The sequence below is a fragment of the Prunus mume genome, linkage group LG5 (assembly GCF_029339155.1).
Source record: "Prunus mume cultivar Tortuosa linkage group LG5, ASM2933915v1, whole genome shotgun sequence".
Classification (NCBI taxonomy): Eukaryota; Viridiplantae; Streptophyta; class Magnoliopsida; order Rosales; family Rosaceae; genus Prunus; species Prunus mume.
This window is the reverse complement of record NC_142702.1, coordinates 8,181,902-8,206,374: the sequence shown is the minus strand read 5'-3', so window position 1 is coordinate 8,206,374 and position 24,473 is coordinate 8,181,902. Positions and strand designations below refer to the sequence as shown.

General features: G+C 41.7%; 1 pseudogene across 1 annotated transcript; it reads right to left on the bottom strand.

Moving 5' to 3' along the window:
• Positions 1 to 7,803: 7,803 nt before the first annotated feature.
• LOC103331087 (NADP-dependent D-sorbitol-6-phosphate dehydrogenase-like) lies at positions 7,804 to 18,544 on the bottom strand (annotated as a pseudogene). The gene is made up of 9 exons (XR_016126672.1): positions 18,468 to 18,544; positions 17,291 to 17,351; positions 16,662 to 16,798; positions 10,934 to 11,078; positions 10,251 to 10,351; positions 10,012 to 10,129; positions 9,024 to 9,154; positions 8,342 to 8,572; positions 7,804 to 8,215 (listed from the first exon to the last, which is right to left on the bottom strand). The product of XR_016126672.1 is annotated as an NADP-dependent D-sorbitol-6-phosphate dehydrogenase-like (transcript).
• Between the last annotated feature and the right edge of the window lie 5,929 nt (positions 18,545 to 24,473).

Sequence of the window (24,473 nt, the reverse complement as noted above, 5' to 3'; positions counted from 1 at the left end):
AGGTATATTAAAAAACAGATGAACGTCGACCCGAACCATGACGTTCACGGCGTACAGAATTTTTAAGGATAATACTGGCGGTGGTGCTCGGCATTCCAGGGTTGGGGAGGTTTTCCGTTGAGCGTGGTAAGGGTGTACATGCTAGGTCAGATGATGGCGACCACTTGGTACGAACCTTCCTAGTTAGCCCCGAGCGTTCCAGAGCAATCCTTGGTAGCCGGCAAAACGTTGCATAGAACTAGGTCTCCGGGGTGAAAGGTCCGGATTAGACTTTTGCATTATAGTAATGCGGGTCGAAGCCGCATCATTTGTCCCGTGGGCTCATGGGGCGATGGGGCCCGCCAACCCGGCTGTTATGGGCTCGAGATGGCCCCCCTCATTAGGGCTAGGCTTGGGCTTAGGTGTCAGCTGCCATAGGCCCGGCCTGATTAAGTCCAAGAAAGCCTGGCCCGGCTAGCCCACAAAAACCCGACCCTTTAGGCCCGCATACATATATAATTATACATAAATAAGAGTTTAGGTTTAGGATTATATCACTTAAATCACACATATAATTTGTTTCATTTCATTTACTTTTCTTTACTCATTCATAGTTTATAATTGGATGATTAGCACATTAATTTGTGTCAATTATTAATTCAACAATTATATATATATATAAATAAGATAAACAACATATCACATCACAAATAAGATAAACAACATATCACATCACCAAATATAATCCTATCACGAAATATAATCGTACCACCAAATATAATCATGCTTTTCTTGAACACATCACCAAATATTTGCATATTTATTCATACTATTATTATTTTTTTAAATATTTTTTTGATACTTATTATTTTTTTAAACGTATTACGGTCTAATTATGTAATAACCTCAAAAATAATACTTGGTTTTATTATTTTTGTGAAAAATCTTATTAAGTTGTGTGACTTTATTGGGTGTTTTATGAATTTGATTTGATGTCAAAATATTGGAATTAAGTGAGTTTAATATCAAATTTGGACTAAAATGCCCTTATGATTAAGTTTTTGATTTTTTTTAATGAAGTAGGCCCGTTTAGGTTCGGCTCGGCCCAATGGGCTCTCTCAAGCCTGACCCATGGGTCGGGCTTAGGCTTTGAAATTTTCTAAAAAAACCCAGCCCGGTATTTTTTCTCTCCTCTTTAAAGCCCGGCCCGGCCTATTGACGAGCCCTATGCGGGTCCATTTCAACATGGCACCATCTTTCTTCCACGAGGTCGAGGTCGAGAGTACGTTGCTTGTCGCTTTGCTGGGAGTCGTAGCGCTTGACCCTACGGGTTGGTTGGCCAATTTCCACATGTCTTACGGCCTCGGATCCGAAGGCGAATGAGAAAGGGGTTTCGCTCATTGAGGTACACTAAGTGGTGCGATAGGGTCATAAGACTTCGGGTAGAAGTTCAGCCCACTCACCTTTCCTGACTCCCAACTTCTTTTTTAAGGTGCGTTTAATGATCTTATTGATGGCCTCAACTTGGCTATTGGCTTGAGGGTGTGCTAGTGACGCGAAGCGGAGGCTGATGTTAAAATTTGAACAAAACTCTCGAAAACGCATGTTGTCAAACGATCACCATTGTCTGTGACAAGTATTCGGGGTAAGCCGAATCAGCAAACGATGTTTCTTCATCCAAAATTGCGAACGCGTGCTTTAGTGATCGTGGTGAGAAGCTCGGCCTCCACCCATTTGGTGAAGTAGTTGACCGCCATGATGGCGAATTTGGTATGGCCCTTTCCTTTGGGCATTGGCTTGATTCGAGAAAAGTTGACACAGTCAACATTTACAGGCTAGGAGCTGGGCATCGGTCTTCAAGGAGGGCCAATAGTAGCCTCGATGAATGGTTTTAGCTGTCATTGCTCTAGACGCCGAGTGGTCCCCGCAAATGCCCTGGTGTATCTCGTGGAGTATTTCATGGCCTTCCCCAATGGTTACGCATTGCAGCTAGGGCAAGGAAAATCCCCGTTTGTACAAGTGTTTGTTGATGATCGTGTCGGCCGGCTTGGAGTTGCAACCGGCGAGGCGTCAAAGATAGGGAGGAGAGACTTCATTGGCCGTAGAAGTAGATGAGGGGCATCTAGTGGAGGGCACATTCTATCTCACCGTCTGGGAAGCGAGCACAATCTCGCACCACTTCCGTGTAGGTTAGAAGTGCCGCTGATGTTTAGCGCCCACGCGACCCTATAAGGAAGGGGCCTCCAAGAACTCGTCCGTGGCCAGGCGGGCGAGATGGTCTAGTCGGTGGTGAAGAGAACGGTTGGTGTGAATTGTTAAACGAAATCAGCGACGGCCTGTCCTCTTATGGCAGAACGAGGTTTGTAGTCAATATGGAATACATTAAGCTCGATAGACCACTTAATGAGGCGCCCAGAGACCTCGAGGCGGTGAAGGACTTGTAAGAGCGATTGGTTAGTGAATGCCGAGATGGGGTGAGCCTGAAAGTATGGGCTTAGCGCTCGGCTTACGTAATACAAGGCTCGTTGTATGGCGCCAGTCTCCCTAACAAGGACCAGGTTCTTACCAAGCTCGGGTTTGGAAAGGATGGGCGCTGATCCCATGCGCATTTTTAGGCTCCAGAACGCCTCGTTGCACTCTTCCATCCAGTCGATGTTCTAATGTGCCCCCTGTATGGCTTTGAAGAAAGGTAGGCATCATTCGGTGGATTGCAAGATGAAACAGTTGAGGGCGGCTACCTTCCCCGTAAGGCTTTGTATTTCTTTCTTGTTCCTGGGTGGGACCATTTTGATTAGCGCTCTGATCTTCTCGGGGTTGGCCTCAATTTCCCGTTGACTAACCATGAACCCCATAAATTTTCCCAACTCGACACCGAACACACACTTGGCGGGATTCACCAACAGTACTTGTTGGAGGACTGTGAACATCTTGGCGAGGCAAAGTGCTGGTCGGTAGTGCGGTTCTTGACAAGCATGTCATCCACGTATACTTCGATGGATTAGCCTAGTTATTTGGCGAACATTCGATTCACAAGCCGCTAGTACATGGCAGCCCCATTTTTAAGGCTGAAGGGCTTGAGTCGGTAATAGGAGAGCCCTCGATCGGTGATGAATGAGGTGTCCTTTTCGTCGGCGGGGTCCATGTAGATTTAATTGTTCCCAGAGTAGGCTTCTAGGAAACTGAGGAGGGCGAAAACAGCTGTGGCATGGACAAGATGGTCGATCCTGGGGAGAGGGAAGTTGTCTTTGGGGCAGGCTTTATTTAGGTCTGTAAAGTCCACACACATCCTCCACTTCTCGGGTGTCTTTCTTACCATAACCACGTTTGGCACCCACTTCAAGTAATCTACTTCGTAAACCGAAACTAACCTTTTTTAGTTTTTGAACTTCCTCTTTCATGGCTGAGTATCTGGTGTTGTCATAAGGCCGTGGCTTTTGTCGGATCGGCCGAGCCCCAGAGTCGATCCCCAAGCTGTGGGTGATGATATGGGGATCAATTTCGGGCACGTCAACTTGGGACCATGCAAAGCAATCCATATTGTTGTGCAGAAATGTGAGGAGGTTCTCTCAGTCGATTGCCCTTAGGTTTTTCCCTATTTGGATTGGCTAGTCTAAGTGTGCGTCAGAAATGACAACAGCTTAAGTCGTGTAAATAGTACGCTCAGATTGGTTAGCAAAGATCATCACTACCCCTTGCAATGTAGGGAGGTGTAATGTCAACGATTGATAATATAGTGTCACGCAGAGGCTTTTTAGGAGGGGTCGGCCAAAGATCGAGGGGTATGGGCTTGGATGGTCGACCACTACAAAACGAGCCCAACTAAGGTGTTGAGGTTAATGTAGCCGAGGGTGCATACCCTCATTCCATTGAAAGCATGCAGTACTTGGTGGTATGGGGTAAGTACCCTGGACCTCAATCCGAGTTGGGAGATTGTGGGGAAGAACAAAATGTTGATAGGGCTTCGCTGTTCCAACAGGACACGGGGCGTCTTGGCATGCTATGCCAGCTGGTGTGATCTTGATAGGTCGATCGCTATCACGGGGTCAATAGCCACTGAAAGGACAGTGTCGAGTCGATGGTCGATGGAGGCTAGTGACAAAGGTATTGCCTCGGGTAGACTTTTGTTTCGGGGCTATGACGTAACAATTCTATCCTAAGACCTAGTCCACTTGGACGGTCCTTATACCATAGGAGGTCCTGAATTTCAGCATAAGGGTTCTATAACTGATGGTGAGGATGAGTTTCGTGAGCATTGGTCGTCCCAAGATTATGTTGTATGCAGTCGGACAATTGACTACCATAAAGTTAACGACCGTAGTTACTTGTCTTGGACATTCCCCTATGGTCAGGGTGAGGTGGATATTGCCAAGGGCCTATACCTGAGTTCATCCAAAAGCGTAGAGCGGGGGCGTCCTTTTGTCGAGCAGAGCCCGATTTATTCCGAGCTGATCAAATACGGGCGTGAAGATAATATTAAAAGAACTTCCCCCATCAATGAGGACCTAGTTTTCGTTGCAATTTGCGATGCCTACGGAGATGACTAGTGGGTTGCTACGAGGTTGAGAAGTATAGCCATCGTCTGGGCTAAAGACGATGGATTCCTCGGTGTTATCCTGAGCTCGTTTAGAAGGTTGTGCCATGTCGCAGATAGAGAGGGAGTGGCTGGTCTCCTGGCCGAGTGAACGGGCATATCACTTCCTTGACCTATGGGTGTCGCCGCCCAATGAGTGGCCTCAGCCAATTGCGGATATCACTTCCCTCTCCTGACCATCGCTTCGATCTCTTTCTTCAATTGGTCACAATCTTTCATCGAGTGTCTATATGTGCGATGGTACTTGCAATATCAAGCCTCTAGGTACTCATTTCACCCCTGGCGTGGAAGTGGTAGTTCTTTCCCAACGATTACCAGGATGGCTCATTTGCTTGTGTTTAAGGGGGTACATCTTGAGTAACGCTCGGGGGTGTTGCTCCGTTGATCAACACGCTTTTGTGGTCGGTTTTCCTTTTTTATGGGATTTTCCCTCTTTGAGTCTTAGGCGTAGCAAGAGGCTTCGACTCTTGCTGTCTAAGCACCCGAGGCGCTTATGTCCGGGCCATGTTGAGTTGTTCACTCGGCTATAGCATGTGGCCTCTCGAAGGAGGTCCTTATACGCCCGGGAGGATTTCGAGTGAGGTGAAAAAGAAATCTCCTCCCTGGAATCCCCCTATGAGGGCATTGTGAGTCTGTTGCCTCGTCGTAGCCCTTGCAATGGGCATACTCGTTGTTGAAGGGTGACATAATCCCAAGGGATTATTTTGTTTTTTTGTCGGACTACCAAGAGATCTTTTGCGGTGTATAACCGGCTTGATATGATCATATACCTATCCAAGAATGCTCGGCGTAACTCGGTGAACAAGCTGATGGATTCGGGGTTTAGCCGTTTGAACCAATTCAGGGTTGCTTCCTTTAGAGTGGTCGGGAAGAGCCTGCATTTGGTAGCCTCGTTAGGCCCCATGCCCTCCATAGCGTAGTGAAAACTGTCAAGTTGGTTGTACGGGTTGGTAGGTCCCTCGTAGAAGGCGATCTTTGGTGCATTTGTGTCACCGACGACAGCCGAATTGAGGAGTTCCTTGGCATAGGGGAGAGGAATTTTGTCTTTGGAGAAGAAGGGGACGAGTGGGTTGTGGGTTTTTTTGACCTTATTGAGTCTGTCCCATATGCTTCCCGTTTCCCCTTTGATCATGGATTTCACCGCTGCTCTGAGATCGGCCTTGCTGGTAGATGCAATAGGGCCATCGGTCTCAACAAAATGCCCCTTTCCTTTACGGTTACTGCGCTCTATGGAGGGGCTTGCTTCCGGACTAACACCTTTAGGGGTGGGGCCGAGTATGGTGTCGCTAGTTCGAGGCACAAGAGTTGATGCTAACTCCTCTCCAAACAAGCACCTTTCTACCCGCCTATTACGACTCGAATCTCTGGTGGCCTTTTTCCGGGCTTTTCATAGGTTCGCCTGGAGATTGATCTGTTGCTCTTCTAGGCACTCGTTTTGGTCTTGGATGGTTCTATTCAAGTCCTGCATGGTGTCGGCTTCATTTAGGAGCAGTTTGAATTTGGCTTCAAGGATGCTAATCCTTTGTTTTTCCTCTCTTCGACGTTTCGTGTTTCTTTGGTCAGGAGTGCCAGGGGTTGAGATTCCCTTCATCTTTCGGCCAAGCATATCGGTAGTGGGATAGCTAACGTGTAACCTTTGAGTGTGGCTTCCCACTGATCTCGACAGATGTTGAAACCACAAACAATCAAGTGGATAACATGGGAGAGTGCAAATATATTAAGATGATCCTTGGGGGAAAAAGAGCTTTGGGGCGGGGAATAATTTGAAGACAAATGGCAAGGTTGTTACTTTTTATTTCTTTTCACTGGGAGTGATCTCTCACGAAAAAGCCTCCTCTTTTTTACAAGAACTCCTACTCTATTTATAGGAAGAACAAAACATGAATTAATTTACAAGCCAACCACCTCAGCTCGGAGCTAACTCGTTTATGTCACATTTGATCTGTCAGACTACGAGTGGTCGGGTGTTGTCCACGTCCTTATCTCATGATGACCCTCTCACATTATTTACTACAGGGCGGGCATGGGAAGAGTTTCCTTTCTGCACACACGGAGGTAGTCCCATCTAGTAAGGTGGTGACTTGGGTGGCGGACACCTGCCTTTCGAAGGAACGGGGGCACGCTTTATGAGGCGCAACGGATCGGTGGTCAGAAGGGGGTCTTGTCATCGACATGGGTGGCTTACATCCTTTCGATCTCCAAGAGGCACCTTAGAGGCTGAGGCTGAGAGAATGGTTTTCTTGTTTTCTTTGGTGTGTCGTACGAGGTGTACGTGTCGTACTTTTATTGGGCAGATGGGCTCGATGAGTACCGAGCGTCAACAGTTGGCATAGCTTGGATTGGAGTGACATTGCCTATTATACTCACAAAAATAGCTTTGCAGATGCTTGAACGATCATGTATACTAGTGCTCATTTGCTGCACAAAAATAACCTAACCCTCCATTTGGATGAATGAATTGAAAATGACATAGAATTTTAAAATGACGGAATTTTGATTTCCATCATTTCTATTTCTAGCATAGTGAAAAAAGATTCGACCAAAAAAAAAAGTGAAAAAAGATTTATATTTATTAATTTTCTATTATATATATTTATTAACTAAACAAATAATTACATTATTTTATTATTTATTTAATTCAATTTAAACAAAAAAGTGGGTCATTCACATGACACGTCATCACTTGTGGTAAAAAAACTAAAATAACCCTGCCACGTCATCAAAACTAACAGAGTTATTAACGGAGATAACGGCAGGGGGTAAAGTGGAACACGAAATCACACTCAAGGAGGTTAAGTGGGCCATTTTAACTTTTGGGGAGTAAAGTGAGATTTGACTGAAGTTTCAGGAGGCGCTACAGTAAATAAGCCTACTATTTATGCAATTCAATTTTCAAATCTAACTCCAACCGCACATCTATTTCTTCCAAAGCAAATTCACGACTAATATTATTTCAATAGTGCTTCTACTTTCTGGCTAAGCATATTAACTTCTAGCTATTGTTGAAAATGTTTTATCAATTGGTAAACTTCTGCTGATCTTGAAAAAAAATTAAGATAAAAACTCAACAATATTAATAAATCATCGCTTTTCTTCTTGCATTCATGAGGCAGATCCTCATCCAGATACCATTGCAATTTTTTTAAAGACCTTCCTTCAGTTAGTCCAAGACAAACGTTGAGCTTAAAATTTGAACTCGAAAGTCCAAAAGCAAACAGAGGGCATGCAAGGGAATCACATTAAAATGAGTAGGTTCATTGAGAGATGGAATGAAGATCGTGCGTGATCGTTTTATCAAACACATCTATTGAGCTTTCACGAATGACTTGGATCAGTCTGAGGTTTACAAGTCAAAGACACATAACTCCCGCACTCCATTATTCTTTGCCAACACAAGGCCTTGCTCTCGTGGGTAGAATTACAGGCAAATATATGCATACAGATCAACGCCCCAAAACTTGGCAGGCTGATTTGTCCGGTGTTTCCTGTCTACCTTTTTAATCAGGTCCATTTCCTCTTTTGTAAGCTCAAAGTCAAAAACTTGGAAATTCTCGTTCAATCTCTCAAGTTTTGATGTCTTTGGGATGACAACCGTGTTGCGTTGACAACCTGGGCTACAGTCTTTTTGTATTTCTCAGCCAGATTCTGACAGAGGAATGTGATTGAGAAGCCAAAAATTTTACACTTAGCACACAAAATGATGAGATTTATATTCCCAATAATTTGAAAATAAATCTAGTGATTCAAGTGAAAGAAAGGGAACTAGCTTACCTTAAGAACTGGATCATCCAGACCAGACATGAAACTGAACCAAACAATTCGCTGTTGGCCGCAGCACCTCCAAGAGGAGTGTGGGCAGTGACACAAGATGCCATGCTTCTGACAGAATTTGACAAGAGAATCACGTTGGAAGTATGGGTGAGTTTCAATCTGATTCACAGCAGGCTTCACTTTGTAATAGGCTAAGCAATCTCTCGTTAGAAAGATGTCATAATTACTGCAGTTGATCGTTCCATCAGATCCCAATTCATAGAGAATTCACAAATGAATGAAATTAAAATGCAAAAACATAGAATATGAATGTTTCACTAGGGCTGGTGGCATATATTAGACTAAGCTGGATGAAGGACATATAGAAGGTTCAATTTATATGTTTATCAGAATGATCAAAATTCCGAGTAGCAACAATAACAGTTCTTACTTCCAAGTTTCCTGAACCAGACTAATATAACTCCTCCAACTGAAGCTGTTTTTGTAGAAATAAATTTATTACCATTTTCACATACACATGCATGCGCACATTACTGCAAGGTTTCAATTTTCTTCAGCACATTCACTTATATTTTTCCAATTTGGTCTCCCAAATATTCACAAAATGAACTAACTTGCATAACAGTATGTATAGAACCATAATATTGCACATGGAATAGTAGGAAAAGGTAATCAATATCATTACAATTGATTCAAGTAGTCACTGAAAAGAAACCAGTTCTTCCATAGCATGCCAGGTAGTTTCCAAAGATATGGTTGTGTCTACTTCTGGCACCCCATCCTCATCCAAAGCACTTGCAGTTGTACCAACTCCTGCGTACAAGCAAATAAATTGACAGATGGATTCCATATAAGGGTCAACATATTTGAAGACTGCAAGAAAACAGTTCATAAACAAATTCATATAAGGATGATTATATTTTTCATCATTTTTAATTATCTAAAGGGGGCATAGGTGAGAACTCTCCTCAGTGACACTATCTAGATGTGGATCTATTAGATGGCTGATGACTGTTCTAACACATTGTAAATTGTGGCTTTTGTAGGGTTGATAATAGATACTTATGAACTTAACTCTTTCGTTCCTACATTAAACATGAGCAATACTTCTCAACTCAAAGGTGTAACTCCTTTAACTTCTTTACTCACATATGAAGATATGGCATGTGTTAATATTCAAATGAGACTATGAAAATATACAAAGGCATATCGTCTATTTTATTTATTTATTTATTTATTTTGATGTGTTAGTGTAATGCTTCTTATGAACTGTAACTTTTTGGTTCAAAGGACAAACATATATGACTTTACATGGTGTATAACCCTCACTTGACTTTATAGCGATATCCAGATATGGCAAATGTTGATGTTTACAGAAGGAGAATATTAAACTTTACAGAGAGATGTTTCCTGTAACCATTAGCTTGCATGATGACCTTGCCCCCTTCCTAGACACGCAGCAGCACCATCGATGTTGTGGGATAGACATCGATAGCAAGTTTACCAATTTCTTTTGTACTCTATAGTTTTTAATCACACACTCCTATTGCCAAACAGATTTTAAAATTATACAGCCAACATTTTGGGGACATAAACTAGTAGAGTTTAGATTACATAACAGAATATAGAGAAGTATTGTATGAATAATGAGAAAAGTAGGAATTAATCACCGGTATGCTTGGTGGCAACAGGAAAGTGAACAAGGTATAGATCAAGATAATCCAACCGAAGCTTCTTCAGACTGTCTTTACAGGCCTCTACGACATGTCCATGACCTGAATTCCAAAGCTGCAAAAAGGATGAAGAAATGGGGAGAGAGAAAAAATTTGTCATAGTCTAGAATGCATAATATGCACTACTAGTCAACTTGAGCAGAAAAAGAAAACTCTTGATTGAAAATTAAACTGGCCTTGGTGGTGATGAAGAGATCCTCTCGCTTAACAAGCCCAGTCGAAAATGCTCCTGCAAGTGCCTCCCCTACTTCTGCTTCATTTTTAAGTGCAAAGTCAACTTTGGAATCTAGTGGACTTGACGATACTATAGATTGGTTGAATGCAAACCAAGGTTAGAATGCTTCACAATTTCCTTTTTAACCAACCTCAGCTCAAGGGCCCTGAGGTCGGGCAAATGAGTAGAACCTAGATTCAAATGTTGTTGTAAACAGGGAAAAAAAACACCAAATAATAAGCTATTTCGTACTCATGGCATTCAGTGGTGTCAAAATGCCAGTAGAAGAGGTGTGATACATTTCAGACACAAATTGGTAACTGGCAATCACCCTGGAGAAGAGAGGATATTTTGGGTTCAAACCGTCACATTGTTGTCCTGTGTGCTTGCAACTAAATAAATTTATGGCTTCAATGTTACTATCATTTATAAAGCCTATCACCCATGGAACCTATAATTTACAAAACCCTCTTCAATTGCTCCAATTAAGCCATTTTCAACAAACTCAGATGACAAAATAAATTAAACCCCCACTCCCCTTCCTCCACCCATATGAACAGCAAAGAGTAAACTTGTACATGAAATAAGCAGAGAAACATATCAGAGAAAACATCAAGATTGACGATTGAGGAGAAAATGAAATACCAGCGCAATCAAAATGGCGGTAACCAATGTTGATGGCATGATAATGAGGTCTCTGATTTCTTTTCCTTCCATGCGCCAAACACCAAGACCGACTGCTGGCATTTTGAACCCATTGTTCAGTGTTATTGCCACTTTTCTTTGGACCCTTCAAAACCAGACTCACTCTACTGTGCCCTACTTGCGTTGTCTCTGGCCATTATGTGATGTAAGGATTAAGGATAGGGTTAATTACATTTGCATCCATCTAGTTTGGAGTGAGTGACAGTTTGATCCCTTTTTCACTCGACGCCGCACTCCTTCAAGGTACTAGGAGGATTTTTATGAGTGAAAAAAAGTCAAACCGTTAAAAGCCGAATCATAGCATAATGATTTGGTCCAAAAGAATGCTGTTATTTCCACTCACCTTATTTTCAAAATTTTAAAGACAAATTTACCCCTTTATAAAATGACTTCTAAGAACTTAAGGAAAAAATCTCAACACACCTATAACCTCCGTAGCCTTCAAAGTCTTATCAACGTTCTCATGTGCTTTTGGGAAAAAATGTGTACTATCCGATATTCAAACAAACCCAATAAGAAAACACGAACAAATGCTCAAAATTGTGAAAGAAATTCAAAATCCCAACATTTCTTGAGAGATCCGCTATTTAGTCACTAAGAAATTAAAAGAAAAAAAAAATCAAAAAGCTCTGAGACCCATATTTGGTTCGATTAAGAAAAGTAAAGGCCAAGTCAAACTCAAAGTGATCCAAAACCATTGGTTCCCTTTTTTACTCGACACCACACTACTACAAGGTACTATGAGGATTTTTATGAGTGAAAAGCCGAATCAAACCGTAATGGTTTGGTTGTGGTTTTGAGCTTTCTGAAATCGGCTTAAACAGAATCAAACTGTCTACTTGTATATTAATATTTTTTTATTTGAAACGTGTAATTATTTCATTGTATAATAACTATCTATGATAAAGGACCTACTAGTCTAGTGATTTGGAGCAATTGCTTCTTCAAGCAAGGTCCTAGATTGAAGTCCCAGTATCCCTGTAATGTGTGTGAGTTTAACATATTATTGCTCATCTCAATTAAAAAAAAGGTCCTAAAAAAAACCTATCCAGGATCTTTTTTAAATTAAAAAAAACCATATAGGGATGTTCAATTTGAAGTTTTATGGAACTTTAAAGTTATTGATCTTTGAATTGTATCTATATTAATTATTGAACTTTAAAATTTTATATCATGTTGAATTTTAGGATGGTTTATTGTTGTAATTGGACTACAAAGTTGAAAAAAAAAATGTAAAAGAATTTTTGTTAAAAAAAACAAAATCTATTATTATTATTTTTTTTTTGGTCAAGGGCAAATTTATTATTATTATTTTGAAACTATGGTGATAATTACCCCAAAACCACACGGGTCAATCTGCCTCCTTTTCAAGATCATAAAGGTCCAAAGGTAAGCTCATGAGCCTCCAAACTAAACTGAAGCATTACATGTTGGTTTTCAATATATATATATATATATATATATACAGTCCCCTTCTATTGAGGGATCCCTCAAATAATTTTATTTGAGGGACGCCCTTTAGGGTACCCTACAATTTTTTTCTCAATGATCCAAACCATCTATTTTTTAGGTCTTCATTCATAGATGATCCTTACAAAAAATAAGACAAATCTGAAACCGTTTCGACATCCAATTGTGTCTTACAAAATCAATGAACACGGTGCTTCAAGAAAATACTAAAATTTCAATAACTCAATTTAGTGGTCAAATGATATCGGATTCAAGTGATTTTTTGTAGAGATGATCTTTGAATAAGTATCTACAAAATAGACGGTTTGGATTAGTGAAATACAATCCGGAGTAGGGCCTACAAGGGGTGTCCCTCAAATAAGCTTATTTGAGGGATCCTCAATGGAAGCTCCTCAGTATATATATATATCGACCCAATCTCTTGGACCACAGGAGTCCAAGAGATTGTGGTCACCCACCGCCAGATGTTAATCCAACGGTTTTAAAAAGTGTTTTAAAAGGAGTGCAAGAGTGAGTGAACCTGTAGTCCAAGAGATTGGGACTGATTTATATATATATATATATATATATATATTCTAAAGGAGCCCCAAATTTAGCCTTTTTTTTTTTCGGTTAACAAACATATCATATATATTCTTCATATTAGTGGGACGCGCGAATTTGTCTTTTGATCATTTTTGTTAAAAAAATACATTGCAAAAATTTAAATGGTAAATTTTATTAATGTTTCCAACCTTGGGATCATGTCTTATATCAATCCATCAACTCTTTTTCTCCCCACATTTTGGTCCACAAACTTTGAAACATGTAATTTGCTTCGCGTTATGATATATGGGCCTGCCTCCAATTCCAGTTTTAGGCCCAAGCTTTCATGCGTGTATTAAAAGGTTAATTTTTATATAAATTTTTGGTTGTGAATACTCTTTTTATCAAATAAAAGCAAAGTTAAAGCAGAGGCATCTTGCTTTAACCAGAGGAAAAGCAAAAGTAAAATGCTTTAACGTAAAATTACAATAAGTACAAATTGTCTTCTTATCAGACAAAATATTACTGAGGCCCACCATAAAGATGATAGCTTTAGCCACCCTCCTATCTCCATTTCCTTTAATCTTAGAGGTTGTAGCGTACATCATCATATGTTTCATTGTATTAATGATATGATATTCTGTCATACCATCAATATTCCATTCAACTATGGAGCTTCCGTCATACTGAGCGGAATTCCACCTTCCATCTTCCTCAAACTGTAAATCTACTGGTGCGGGTCTAGGTAGTAGTTTTTAGTTTTAGTAGTTTGAGTGAACCTCTTATCATTTGTTAACCTATTATTTCATATGAAATCCTAGAGCAAATCTTTTGATTCTTTGGAGAATACAAAAAAGTCTTAAGTGAATCATAAGAGAATCATGTAATTACAATCTATTAAAATTATAAGTAAAATCTTGTAATTACAAATTCTGTTGAAATCCATTACATTAAAATCATGTGATTACAATCTATTAAAATCCTAATTGAATACACCCCTTAGAGCATCTCCAACAGCCTCTTCAACCTTAGTCATTAAAGCTATAATCACTTTCTCTCTCTTCAGGACTGGTAAGTTGCATCGGGCTCTTCAAATGTTTAATTTTACTTTGGAAAAACAAAACCTACATTGAAAATGTTAAAAACATGCATTTTTTATTTTCATATAATAAATACATAGACATTTTTTACATGTTTTCATATTTTTTTATTCTTTTTCATGATATTACATTAATTGAATTGAAGAGTCTGTTGGAGCAAAAATTATTCAAATAGCAAATAAGACTTTTCAAATTGACACGTAAGTCAACAAATTTCAATTTGACTAATTTTATTTGCTTAGATGCTCTTAATACAATATACAAATTGTAATAATTGACTTCAAAATGAATAACATTATTAGGATTTCTTTCAATTCCAGTTTTATTTTTATCCAACTTGCCCCACTTTTCATGTAACTTCCATCCCCCTTCTGACCTGACACTCATATAAAGTTTGAGCAATTTGTTCTATGAAACTTTATGCTTCCACGGATCTCCCTCCAAAATCTGGACATCCGGATTGTTTTTGAAATCCTAGGACACTCGTCCCACCTGAAAAGGAAGAAATTAGGGCAGTGTTTGGGCCAAAATTGACACATCCAGCCCAAGGCTCATCAGAACAAAACATGATTTGGGCTTCACAAGCCCAACATAATAGGAAGAGGGAGTGCAGAAGAGGGAACAATCCCACATGGCAACCTCTGGGATAAAAAGTCAAGCAATGGCGGAAGTCAACCTCTGGGATAAAAAGTCAGCAATGGCGGAAGTCGCAGGGATGAAAAGTCAGAATAGCAACTTCGGGATAAAAGGTCAAATGGCAACTGCCATAGAAGAAGTGATTGAAGGGTTCGTGACATCAAGAAGAACTGAAGATTAAATCCCCCTTATATATGTATATTCAGAGATTTTTTCTGTCTTTACAGAGAAAGTAATTCTCCCAAATAGATAAGCAAGTTACAAATATCACAAGGGGCAGCTGAAAAACAGAAGTGATCACCTATCTGAGAGCCTATCTGCCAAAACTGAAGAAGAAGAGGAAAAGGGGGGAAAATATCTTTGCCGCCCAATAAAAAACACACAATCACCCTACTCCAGAGAAGAAACAGTTTTTCTATAAATACAAGAAGGAGTGAACAGGGTAGAGGACACTCAAAAAACCAAAAAATCAATCAAAAACAAAATGATCACTTGATCTCAAAAAACCTTCAAAACACTGAAGCAACCAAAGCTCATTGAGCCAAGACACTCACAAACAAACAACTCAACCAGAAGCTCACTTGAATTCCAAGTGAAAACCAGCTTTAGATTAGAATTCCCAAGGTTCAGACTTAGAAAATAAGTCATTCAAATTTCACAGTGCAGCTCTAGCCCATCAAGTCCTCGAGACCACTGCCCTTACAGATCAAGAAGCCGCATTCGCCCACTCGAAGCTTCACAAAAGCTTAAAGTACATTGAAGCTCGCTAATCAACCTTTGGTATCGATTTATAGTTGAAGCTTAGCAATCAGAGTTGTCAACATTCCACCAAACCCGGGTTTAAATTCAGCCCGATAGCCCCTGGACAGTTTAAATTTTGACATTTCAAATTAAATGTATCGTAGCCTCCCATCCAGTAAATGGAGTTCCAATCAGTATCTTCATCTCTAGCATGAGTATTTATTGTTATAGTTTTGTAAAGGCGCTCATTAAAATTTAAATTCCATCGATCAAAGCTTTAAATTCCATCAACCATTCGCCGAACTGCTTATATCTTGAGATAAATTGTTAAAGTCCTCACCAGAGGCAAGAAAAGAACTTACTTGGGAGATATTCTCACCCAAATTCACAATCGCTTGTTTGCACAAATCAAGAACTTGGGGCGCAAGTTATCTATTCCAAACTAAGTCTGCTAGAATTTTTATTGCTAGCGGGCACGCTTCGCACACCAAAGAAAGTCGACTTGTCGACCGCTTTATGGTTCTCAAGGCAATTGGGAACTTTGCCCTTCCATCACAGGAGTAAACGCAAAACGGGCAAACAATTTGGCACGCCTGGGACTTCTCAAGTATACATTGTTCTTTACTAGTCCATGAATACTTGGAAGCTCTAGCCGTAACCCACACCACGACATGGAAATAAACCAAGTGGCCCTCGGAAGGATTGGAATCGAGGAAAGTGATGCCCGGCATTCAAGACATGGCGGCCACAGAAGCGGAGGTCCAGACTGCCCTCGGAAGGATGAACTGACAGACTGCGTATTACGACAAGAGGTCACAACACAAAGGAGCCAAGAGACCTAGATAATATGACGACCATGATGCAATGGCAGTCAACAGCATTCAGGAAGGATCGGAGGTCGCCATGGCTGTCCCAATCCTAATGAGGTGGTCCAAAGAACTAGACCTTCCCTATGGTCCCTCACCAGATTGGCATGGCCATGTCAAGAGAATCCTCTCGGTGCAGTAGCCGGATACTGAGCAGGAGAAATCCAGCCGACACGGGAAGTGGTTGTTCTGTCCAAGAACGTGTGGCCCCAATACGCCGTAAGTTCTCGCACCAGACAAGTCCCGCAGAATCGGCGGAACCTCGGCCTTGTTCCGCAAGCCCCACAAGATCTCCCTATGGCAGTGCTGAACAGTGACAAAGAATATTACCTTACAGGCCTAGAAGGATGGACCCCAATCCATTCCCTCCACCGCAAAAGGAAGGAGAGGCAGGGGGAAATTATCCTTATGCCAATAACGGCGTAAACAGGTGGGGCAAGCCGAGGAACCACCAAGGACCGGAAGAGCTGAGGAGCATTAGGGAAGAAGTTACGCTAGACCATATAGGGCAGAACCACGATTTCTCGAGCTGAACAAGGTTTTGCTCGTGTGATTTGCTCGGCCACCTGGTGGACAAAACCTCCTCCCGTTAATGCTCTAAATGACGTGGGGCATTGCAGAGGATGATCAGGGAAATGATGGAGCCTGAAGCCAGGAGGGGGGAAAGGCCCACCTATAGGAAGCCATATCCACCTTACATCGATCGATACCCTTGTCCCTGGTTTTAAAGTACCAAACTTCACTTTATTCAACGGAGAGGATCCTCATGCTTCATCAGTTGAGCATGTAGGCAGATTTTCCACCCAATGCATAGCCATAGAGAATAACCCACTGTTAAAGCTAAGACGCTTTTTGGGAACTCTCTCTCTGGACAAGCTTTCACTTGGTACACTAACCTGCCAGCAAATTCTATTTAGACTTGGGAGCAAATGGAGAGTGTCTTCCATGACTACTATTACAGGATTCAGCCAGAAGTCACCATCAGTGACCTTGCCGCTCTCAAACAGAGTGAAGATGAACCTGCCCAAGACTTTATAAATAGTTCAGAAGCTCAAAATGAAGTGCCGAATCCCCATCGAAGAAAGACACTTCATCCAAATGGCTCAGGCTGCCCTCAAAATTTCTTTGAGGAAAAGATTTGATGGGATGTTGTTTGGAGATCCGCAGAATCGCAGATAAAGCAGCACGAGGAGTTGCTCAGAGGAACAGCAGAGGAGAAACTCTTCTAAAGGCACGTATTACAAATCCCCTTCTTCCTCAATACATATGATTGAAGTGGAGTCAGAAGAAGATGCAGAGGAATCGGAGGAGAGAGAGGTTGCAGTTGCGGAAATGGCAAAATTAAAGCATCCCATCAGTTGTAAAACCCTTACAAAGCCTCCAAGGGATCAAAAGCCGCCACCATTCACAGGAGGGTTCGTTCCAAACAAACCCATGCAGAACAAAGTATATTCTTTCGATCTGACCAAAGTAGATGCTTTGTTTGATGAAATGTTGCTACAGAAAGCAATTGAGACCTCACAGCACGCCCAAACCAGAGAACTCAAGGGCAGACAGTATTGCAGATGGCACAATTCTTGGAATCATTCTACCAATAGTTGTGTTGTTTTCAGAGATGTTATACAGGAAGGAATAACAGCAGGAAGACTAAAGCTAGCAGAAAAACCTCCATCCGTCACCACAGCATCCTTTCCCGCCACAAGTTAATATGGTCAACCTAAATTGGCCGAACGAAGGAAGGATGTAATACCTATAGAGGTCGACTCAGAGAAGCGTAATAGTTTCAAAAGAGACTATGGAAAGACCAAAAGCAACCATTTCACCGAATAGTGCTCTGCAGCAGGTGCAAGTGTGAGGTCGAGCCGAGGTAACCCCGAAAACAGGATCCGCCCACTCCAAGTGTTTTTGACCGATTGGAACCACGCCTGTGATAAGGCCGCAGAGAAACTACCCTAGGCCTGTCCAAACCAGAAGATTGACTAGGCAGCCCAAGGAAGAAAAATCAATAAGGTTGCCTGTATGATAAACCTTTGGCAGCCATCATTGAAGGCGGTGGTATTCAGTCGGGAAAATGGCACTAACAATGGAGCCGACAAGAACCCAAAAGAGAAGGGTTCAGAGACAGATCGCACATACCTCAATAACGAAAAACTCACAGTGCTTCCAGAGGCCAATTCGCCCAAAAGGGAAAGAGCTGTAAATATTTCCCGCATGTAACAAGCAATCTCTCAACCACGTGTTGAAAGAAGCAGAATCCTCAAAGAAACCTTCTATCCATTCTCGCCTCCGCCTCGTAAAATCTACTTAAAACTCCCACTGAGGAAAAAACCGATCCTATTCCGTAAGAAGGGCAAGTAGACTGGGTTGAGGAATATGAAGAGGAGCAATGGATTATGAACCATCTACAGATGACTGTAATGCGCTCCTCGGAATGTAAGAACTAGGAGAATGGACGGAGGAGTATGAAGGAGAATGATGGATTATGACGGAGAATTGGATGCGAAACCGAGGCCTTCGGTGCACTGGAGGACTTGTTAAGGCCGACCTAGGCATCAATATGGTGTTCATTCGCTAGAAAAGTTCTGGAAGGACAGAAGAGCACTGACGAGACGTATTTTCCCAAGAAAGTTTTGAGTGCAGGTTGGCGTGGAAGAAGGGCGAATAAGCAGAAATGCATCCCAGATGTATGAACAACCCACAAGTTGGCTACAGTCACTTTGCTTCTCCAAACCAACCAAAGAAATGGCAAACCATCTCACTTTGTTTATAACAGAAACTTTGGGGTGTTCCTATTCCCAAAACTATGGTAGATGGAGGTGCAGCCATCAACCTTCTCGCCTCATGCACGCCGAGCAAAATGGGCAGTAATGTAAAGGACTTAATTCCAACCCGCCTGACCGTCACCAATTTCGCAGAGGCATCACCAAAACCCTTGGGATCCTAGATGTGGATGTTATAGTAGGAAGCAAGAAGTCGAAGGTTGCATTCTTTGTGGTAGAAACTACCTCTACCACTTACAATGCATTGCTTGGCAGTAGACTGGATTCACCAGAGTCTATGTGTTCCTTCCACTCTTCATCAACAGCTTAGCTTTATGGAATGAAGAAGGCTACATGGAGATAATAGAGGCCGATCCACGGCCATTTCTACCTTCTGCCATGTGTTGTGAGGCAAGGTATTATCATGATGACCTTGGTCCTTTCACCTTCTTTGGAGTCAACCAGAACGGCCGCCCCCATGGTGTCACGGCCTGCAGGCTCATTGAAGAAGGTCTAACCAATTCCTTGGAGGATTGGAACAGACCTTTTGTTCTAAATTTCCATAGCACTAATGTCTAGTCCCAATCAACAAGAAAAGGATCGAGCTGCAACAATCCGGTCCATTACAAAAAGATTGTTGATATACTGGGAGGAAAGAAAGTTTTTTGCAGAATTCAGCCATCAATATGGCAGAATTCACTCATGAAAGCACTGGAAAGCCAGGAGGAAGAAGAACTACAGGAGGAAGTGCTAGATTTTGCACCAGCCGCACGGATGACTCTCTGCCAAAGGTAGAAGATCCTTTGTGAAATAAACTTAGGAACAGGGGAGGATCCAAGGCCTACCTTTATCAGCACTATTGAAAGAGCCACTTAAGAAGGAACTCGTTGCACTTCTGCAAGAGTTCAAAGATTGTTTTGCTTGGCATTATCATGAGATGCCAGGATTAGACAGGGAATTGGTAGAACACAAGCTGCCAATCAAAGAGGGATACCTACCGGTCAAGCAGGCCGGAAGAAGGATGTCTATGGACACAGAATCAAAGTCAAAGAAGAAATAGAAAGGCTGCTCAAGGCAGGATTCATCGCCCGCCATCTATGCCGATTGGCTAGCTAACATTGTACCGGTTCTAAAAGGAAAATCGCGCTAATCGCGTGATTACGTAAACCTAAATGAAGCCTTTCCCAAGGATGAGTACCTATGCCAATGGCGACATGCTAGTAGATGGAGCTGCCACAACCAGATGCTATCTTTTATGGATGGCAACGCAGGTTACAATCAGATCATGATGGCAGAAGAAGATATCCACAAGACAGCCTTCATGTGTCCAGGGCATATAGGTGCTTTTGAATACACTGTAATGCCTTTTGGCTTGAGAAATGCAGGGGCTACCTATCAAAGGGCAATGAATTCTGTTTTCCACGATATGATTGGACATTCCCTGGAAGTTTATATTGATGATGTTGTGATTAAATCACCAGAGGAGGGAAACCACATGACAGATCTAAGAAGAGCATTCCTAAGAATGAGGCAACATAAACCGAAAATGAACCCAAAGAAATGCGTTTTTGGAGTTCAAGCAGGGAAATTTCCTAGGATTCTTGGTCCACCAAAGAGGCATAGAGATCGACAAAAACAAAGCAAGATCCATCATAGAAGCTTTGCCACCTAGGAACAAGAAGGAATTGCAAAGTCTCTTAGGAAAAATTAATTTTTTGAGGAGATTTATATCCAATTCTGCAGGAAAGATCCAGCCTTTCTCTTCTTTGTTAAAATTAAAACAGGAACAAACCTTTAAGTGGGAAGAACAAAGACCAACAAGCTTTTGAGGAAATCAAGCATTACCTCTCAAATCCACCGCCTGTCCCACCAAGGAGAGGCGCACCACTCAAGCTCTATATATCTGCATCGAAGTATCCATTGGAAGTTTATTAGTTCAGATAACAAGGAAGGAAAGGAACAAAGTGTTTATTACCTAAGGTAACTCGATGTATGGAAAGAAAATATTCTGCAATTGAAAGACTTTGCCTAGCCTTGTACTTCATCACAGAAGCTCGTACATTACATGCCGCCATACACCATCTATATCATTGCTAAAACAGATCTGATCAAATACATGATGACAAGACCAATGCTAAGAGGCGAATTGGAAAATGGACCTTGGCCTTGACAGACTTTGCCTTCAGATATGTTCCTCGTAAAGCCACAAAGGACAAGCTGTGGCAGACTTCCTAGCAGATCATCCCGGAGAGGAGATTGAAAATATGGACTCTTTAGACATAGCAAATGCAGATCTATTGACCAGAGCTCACACCTGCCTCAACAATCCTATCTACTCAGTTCATCTTGCACCTTGGAAGTTATACTTTGATGGATCAAAAACTGATACAACTTCAGGGGTAGGAATTGTCTTGGAAGAACCACTTGGAATCAGACACTGCTACTCTTTCCAATTGGATTTCTAATGCACCAACAACAGGGCAGAATATGAGGCCTTAATCATTGGCTTAGAAATACTGGTAGAACTAGGAATCCAATCTGTGGAAATTCTGGGAGATTCCATGCTAGTTTTGAAACAAATTGCTGGAGAATACAAGTGCCTAAGCCCTTCTTTGGCTGTCTACTTGGTGGCAGCCAGGAATCTTCTGACAGAATTCAGAGAAGCCACTTGGGAACATATCCCAAGGGAAGAAAATTTTGCAGCCAATGAATTGGCCTAGGTGGCAACAGGTGTACAAATGCCCGAAGGGATGGAGATAGATGTCAATTCTGCCACAATCACTGAAGATGATTGGAGAAATCCTATCATGACCTATCTACGATATCCAACTTTGCCCTCTGAGAAGAGAGTCAGAATCATGGCTTTAAACTACCTTATGTGGAATGAAGATTTGGTCCGAAAGAGCAAGGATGAGGTGCTTTTAAGGTGCCTCGGAAAGGAAGAATATATGAAAGTTATGGGGGAAACCCATGAAGGAATCTGTGGAGCACATCAAAGTGGGAGAAAAATGTGCTGGTTAATTAGGAGATATGGCTACTTCGGCCAACCATGATGAAAGATTGCCTCAACTACTCCAAGGGGTGTGAATCTTGTCAAAGACACGGCCCACCCAGCAGGCTCCATCGCCCCATGAATCCAGTGGTAAAACCATGGCCCTTTAGAGGATGGGCAATGGATCTCATTGGTAAGATCTATCCACCAGAGCCAAGAAGATCGCTTATCATTGTTGCCACAGACTATTTCACTAAGTGGGTGGAAGCCAAGGCTATTAAATCTACTACATCTCAAGAGATCATCACTTTCATAGAAGAACAGATTATCCAAAGATTTGGCATCCCAGAATCAATCACAACTGATAGAGGATCCTCCTTCATATCCGAGAAATGCTGGACATGGCAGAGGCATTCAAATTCAGATCTGCTCCAATCCACTCCTTATTATGCCCAAGCCAATGGACAGGCAGAATCAAGCAACAAAGTGATCATCAACATTATCAGAAAATGCTTGAGAAGAATCCAAACAATGGCATGAGAAGTCAGAAACTCGTGGCATATAGAACTTCAAAAAGAAGCGACCGCATGACTCCTATGCGTTAACTCTACGGTCATGATGCAATTCGCTATGGAGATAGCTGTTCACCCTCGTAATTGCTCACCAACATGACTTAGTAGGAGAAAACTACTCCCGTGCTATGCCTGAACTGAAGGATTGATGCAGTGCAGAATAGACACTCTCAACAAACTCTGGCAGAAAACAGTCAGTATCAAGGGCCTACAACAAGAGAGTCAGGGACAAGAGTTTTGAAGAAGGGAGATAGTCTGAAGGCGCTTCGCTTCTGAACCCATGTGGTCGGTTATGGAAAATGGTCGCCACATGGGAAGGCCCTTTCATAATCAATCGATCCTGAATGGGGCATACAGGTTGCAGGATAGGGATGGAGAAGTTCATACAGCCCCAATCAATGGCAAATGGTTAAAAAAGTTTTATCCAACCATGTGGGATTCGCAGGCTGTATAAACAGACCCTGGGATAGACACAAGATTACACTAGAAATCTTTTGGTTCCTTTCAAAATTACCCTTGTTTTAGATTTGTCTTTAAAGTTTGCCCTTTGTTTCTACTTCTGTCTTTAAGTTTGTCCTTTGTTCTACTTCTCTTTAAGTTTGTCCTTTTGTTTCTACTGCTTTGAGTTTGTCCCTTTGTTGTACTTCTACTGCTCGTTAACGGAGAATTTACTCGCGCCAATTTAATGGCTATGTCATTTAAGTCTGAAACTGCGTCCAAAACGATTCAAACTTAAGGGGCATTGTTTGGGCCAAAATTGACACATCCAACTTCAAGGCTCATCGTAACAAAACATATTGATTTGGGCTTCACAAGCCCAACATAATAGGAAGAGGGAGTTCGAAGAGGGAACAATCCCACATGGCAACCTCTCGGGATAAAAAGTCAGAATGGCGAAGTCAACCTCTGGGATAAAAAGTCAGCAATGGCGAAGTCGCTAGGATGAAAAGTCAGCAATAGCAACTTCGGGATAAAAGGTCAAGAATGGCAATCGCCATAGAAGAAGTGATTGAAGGTTCATGACATCAAGAAGAATCAAGATTAAATCCCTTATATATGTATATTCAGAGATTTTTTCTGTCTTTACAGAGAAGGTAATTCTCCCAAATAGATAAGCAAGTTACAAATATCACAAGGGGCAGCTGAAAAACAGGGAAGTGATCACCTATCTGAGAGCCTATCTGCCAAAATGAAGAAGAAGAGGAAAAGGGGGGAAAATATCTTTGCCGCCCAATAAAAAACACACAATCACCCTACTCCAGAGAAGAAACAGTTTTTCTATAAATACAAGAAGGAGTGAACAGGGTAGAGGACACTCAAAAAACCAAAAAATCAATCAAAAACAAAATGATCACTTGATCTCAAAAAACCTTCAAAACACTGAAGCAACCAAAGCTCATTGAGCCAAGACACTCACAAACAAACAACTCAACCAGAAGCTCACTTGAATTCCAAGTGAAAACCAGCTTTAGATTAGAATTCTCAAGGTTCAGACTTAGAAAATAAGTCATTCAAATTTCACAAGTGCGTCTCTAGCCCATCAAGTCCTCGAGAATGCCTACTGCCCTACAGATCAAGAAGCCGCAGCTCGCCACTCGCTTCACAAAAGCTTAAAGTACATTGAAGCTCACGAATCAACCTTTGGTATCGATTTATAGTTGAAGCTTAGCAATCGAGTTGTCAACATTCCACCTTCCGATAGTCACACATTTCCAACATTTTAACATAGCCTCCCATCCAGGCAGAAATGGAGTTCCAACTGTATCTTCATCTCTCTAGCATGAGTATTTATTGTTATAGTTTTGTAAAAGGCAGCTTC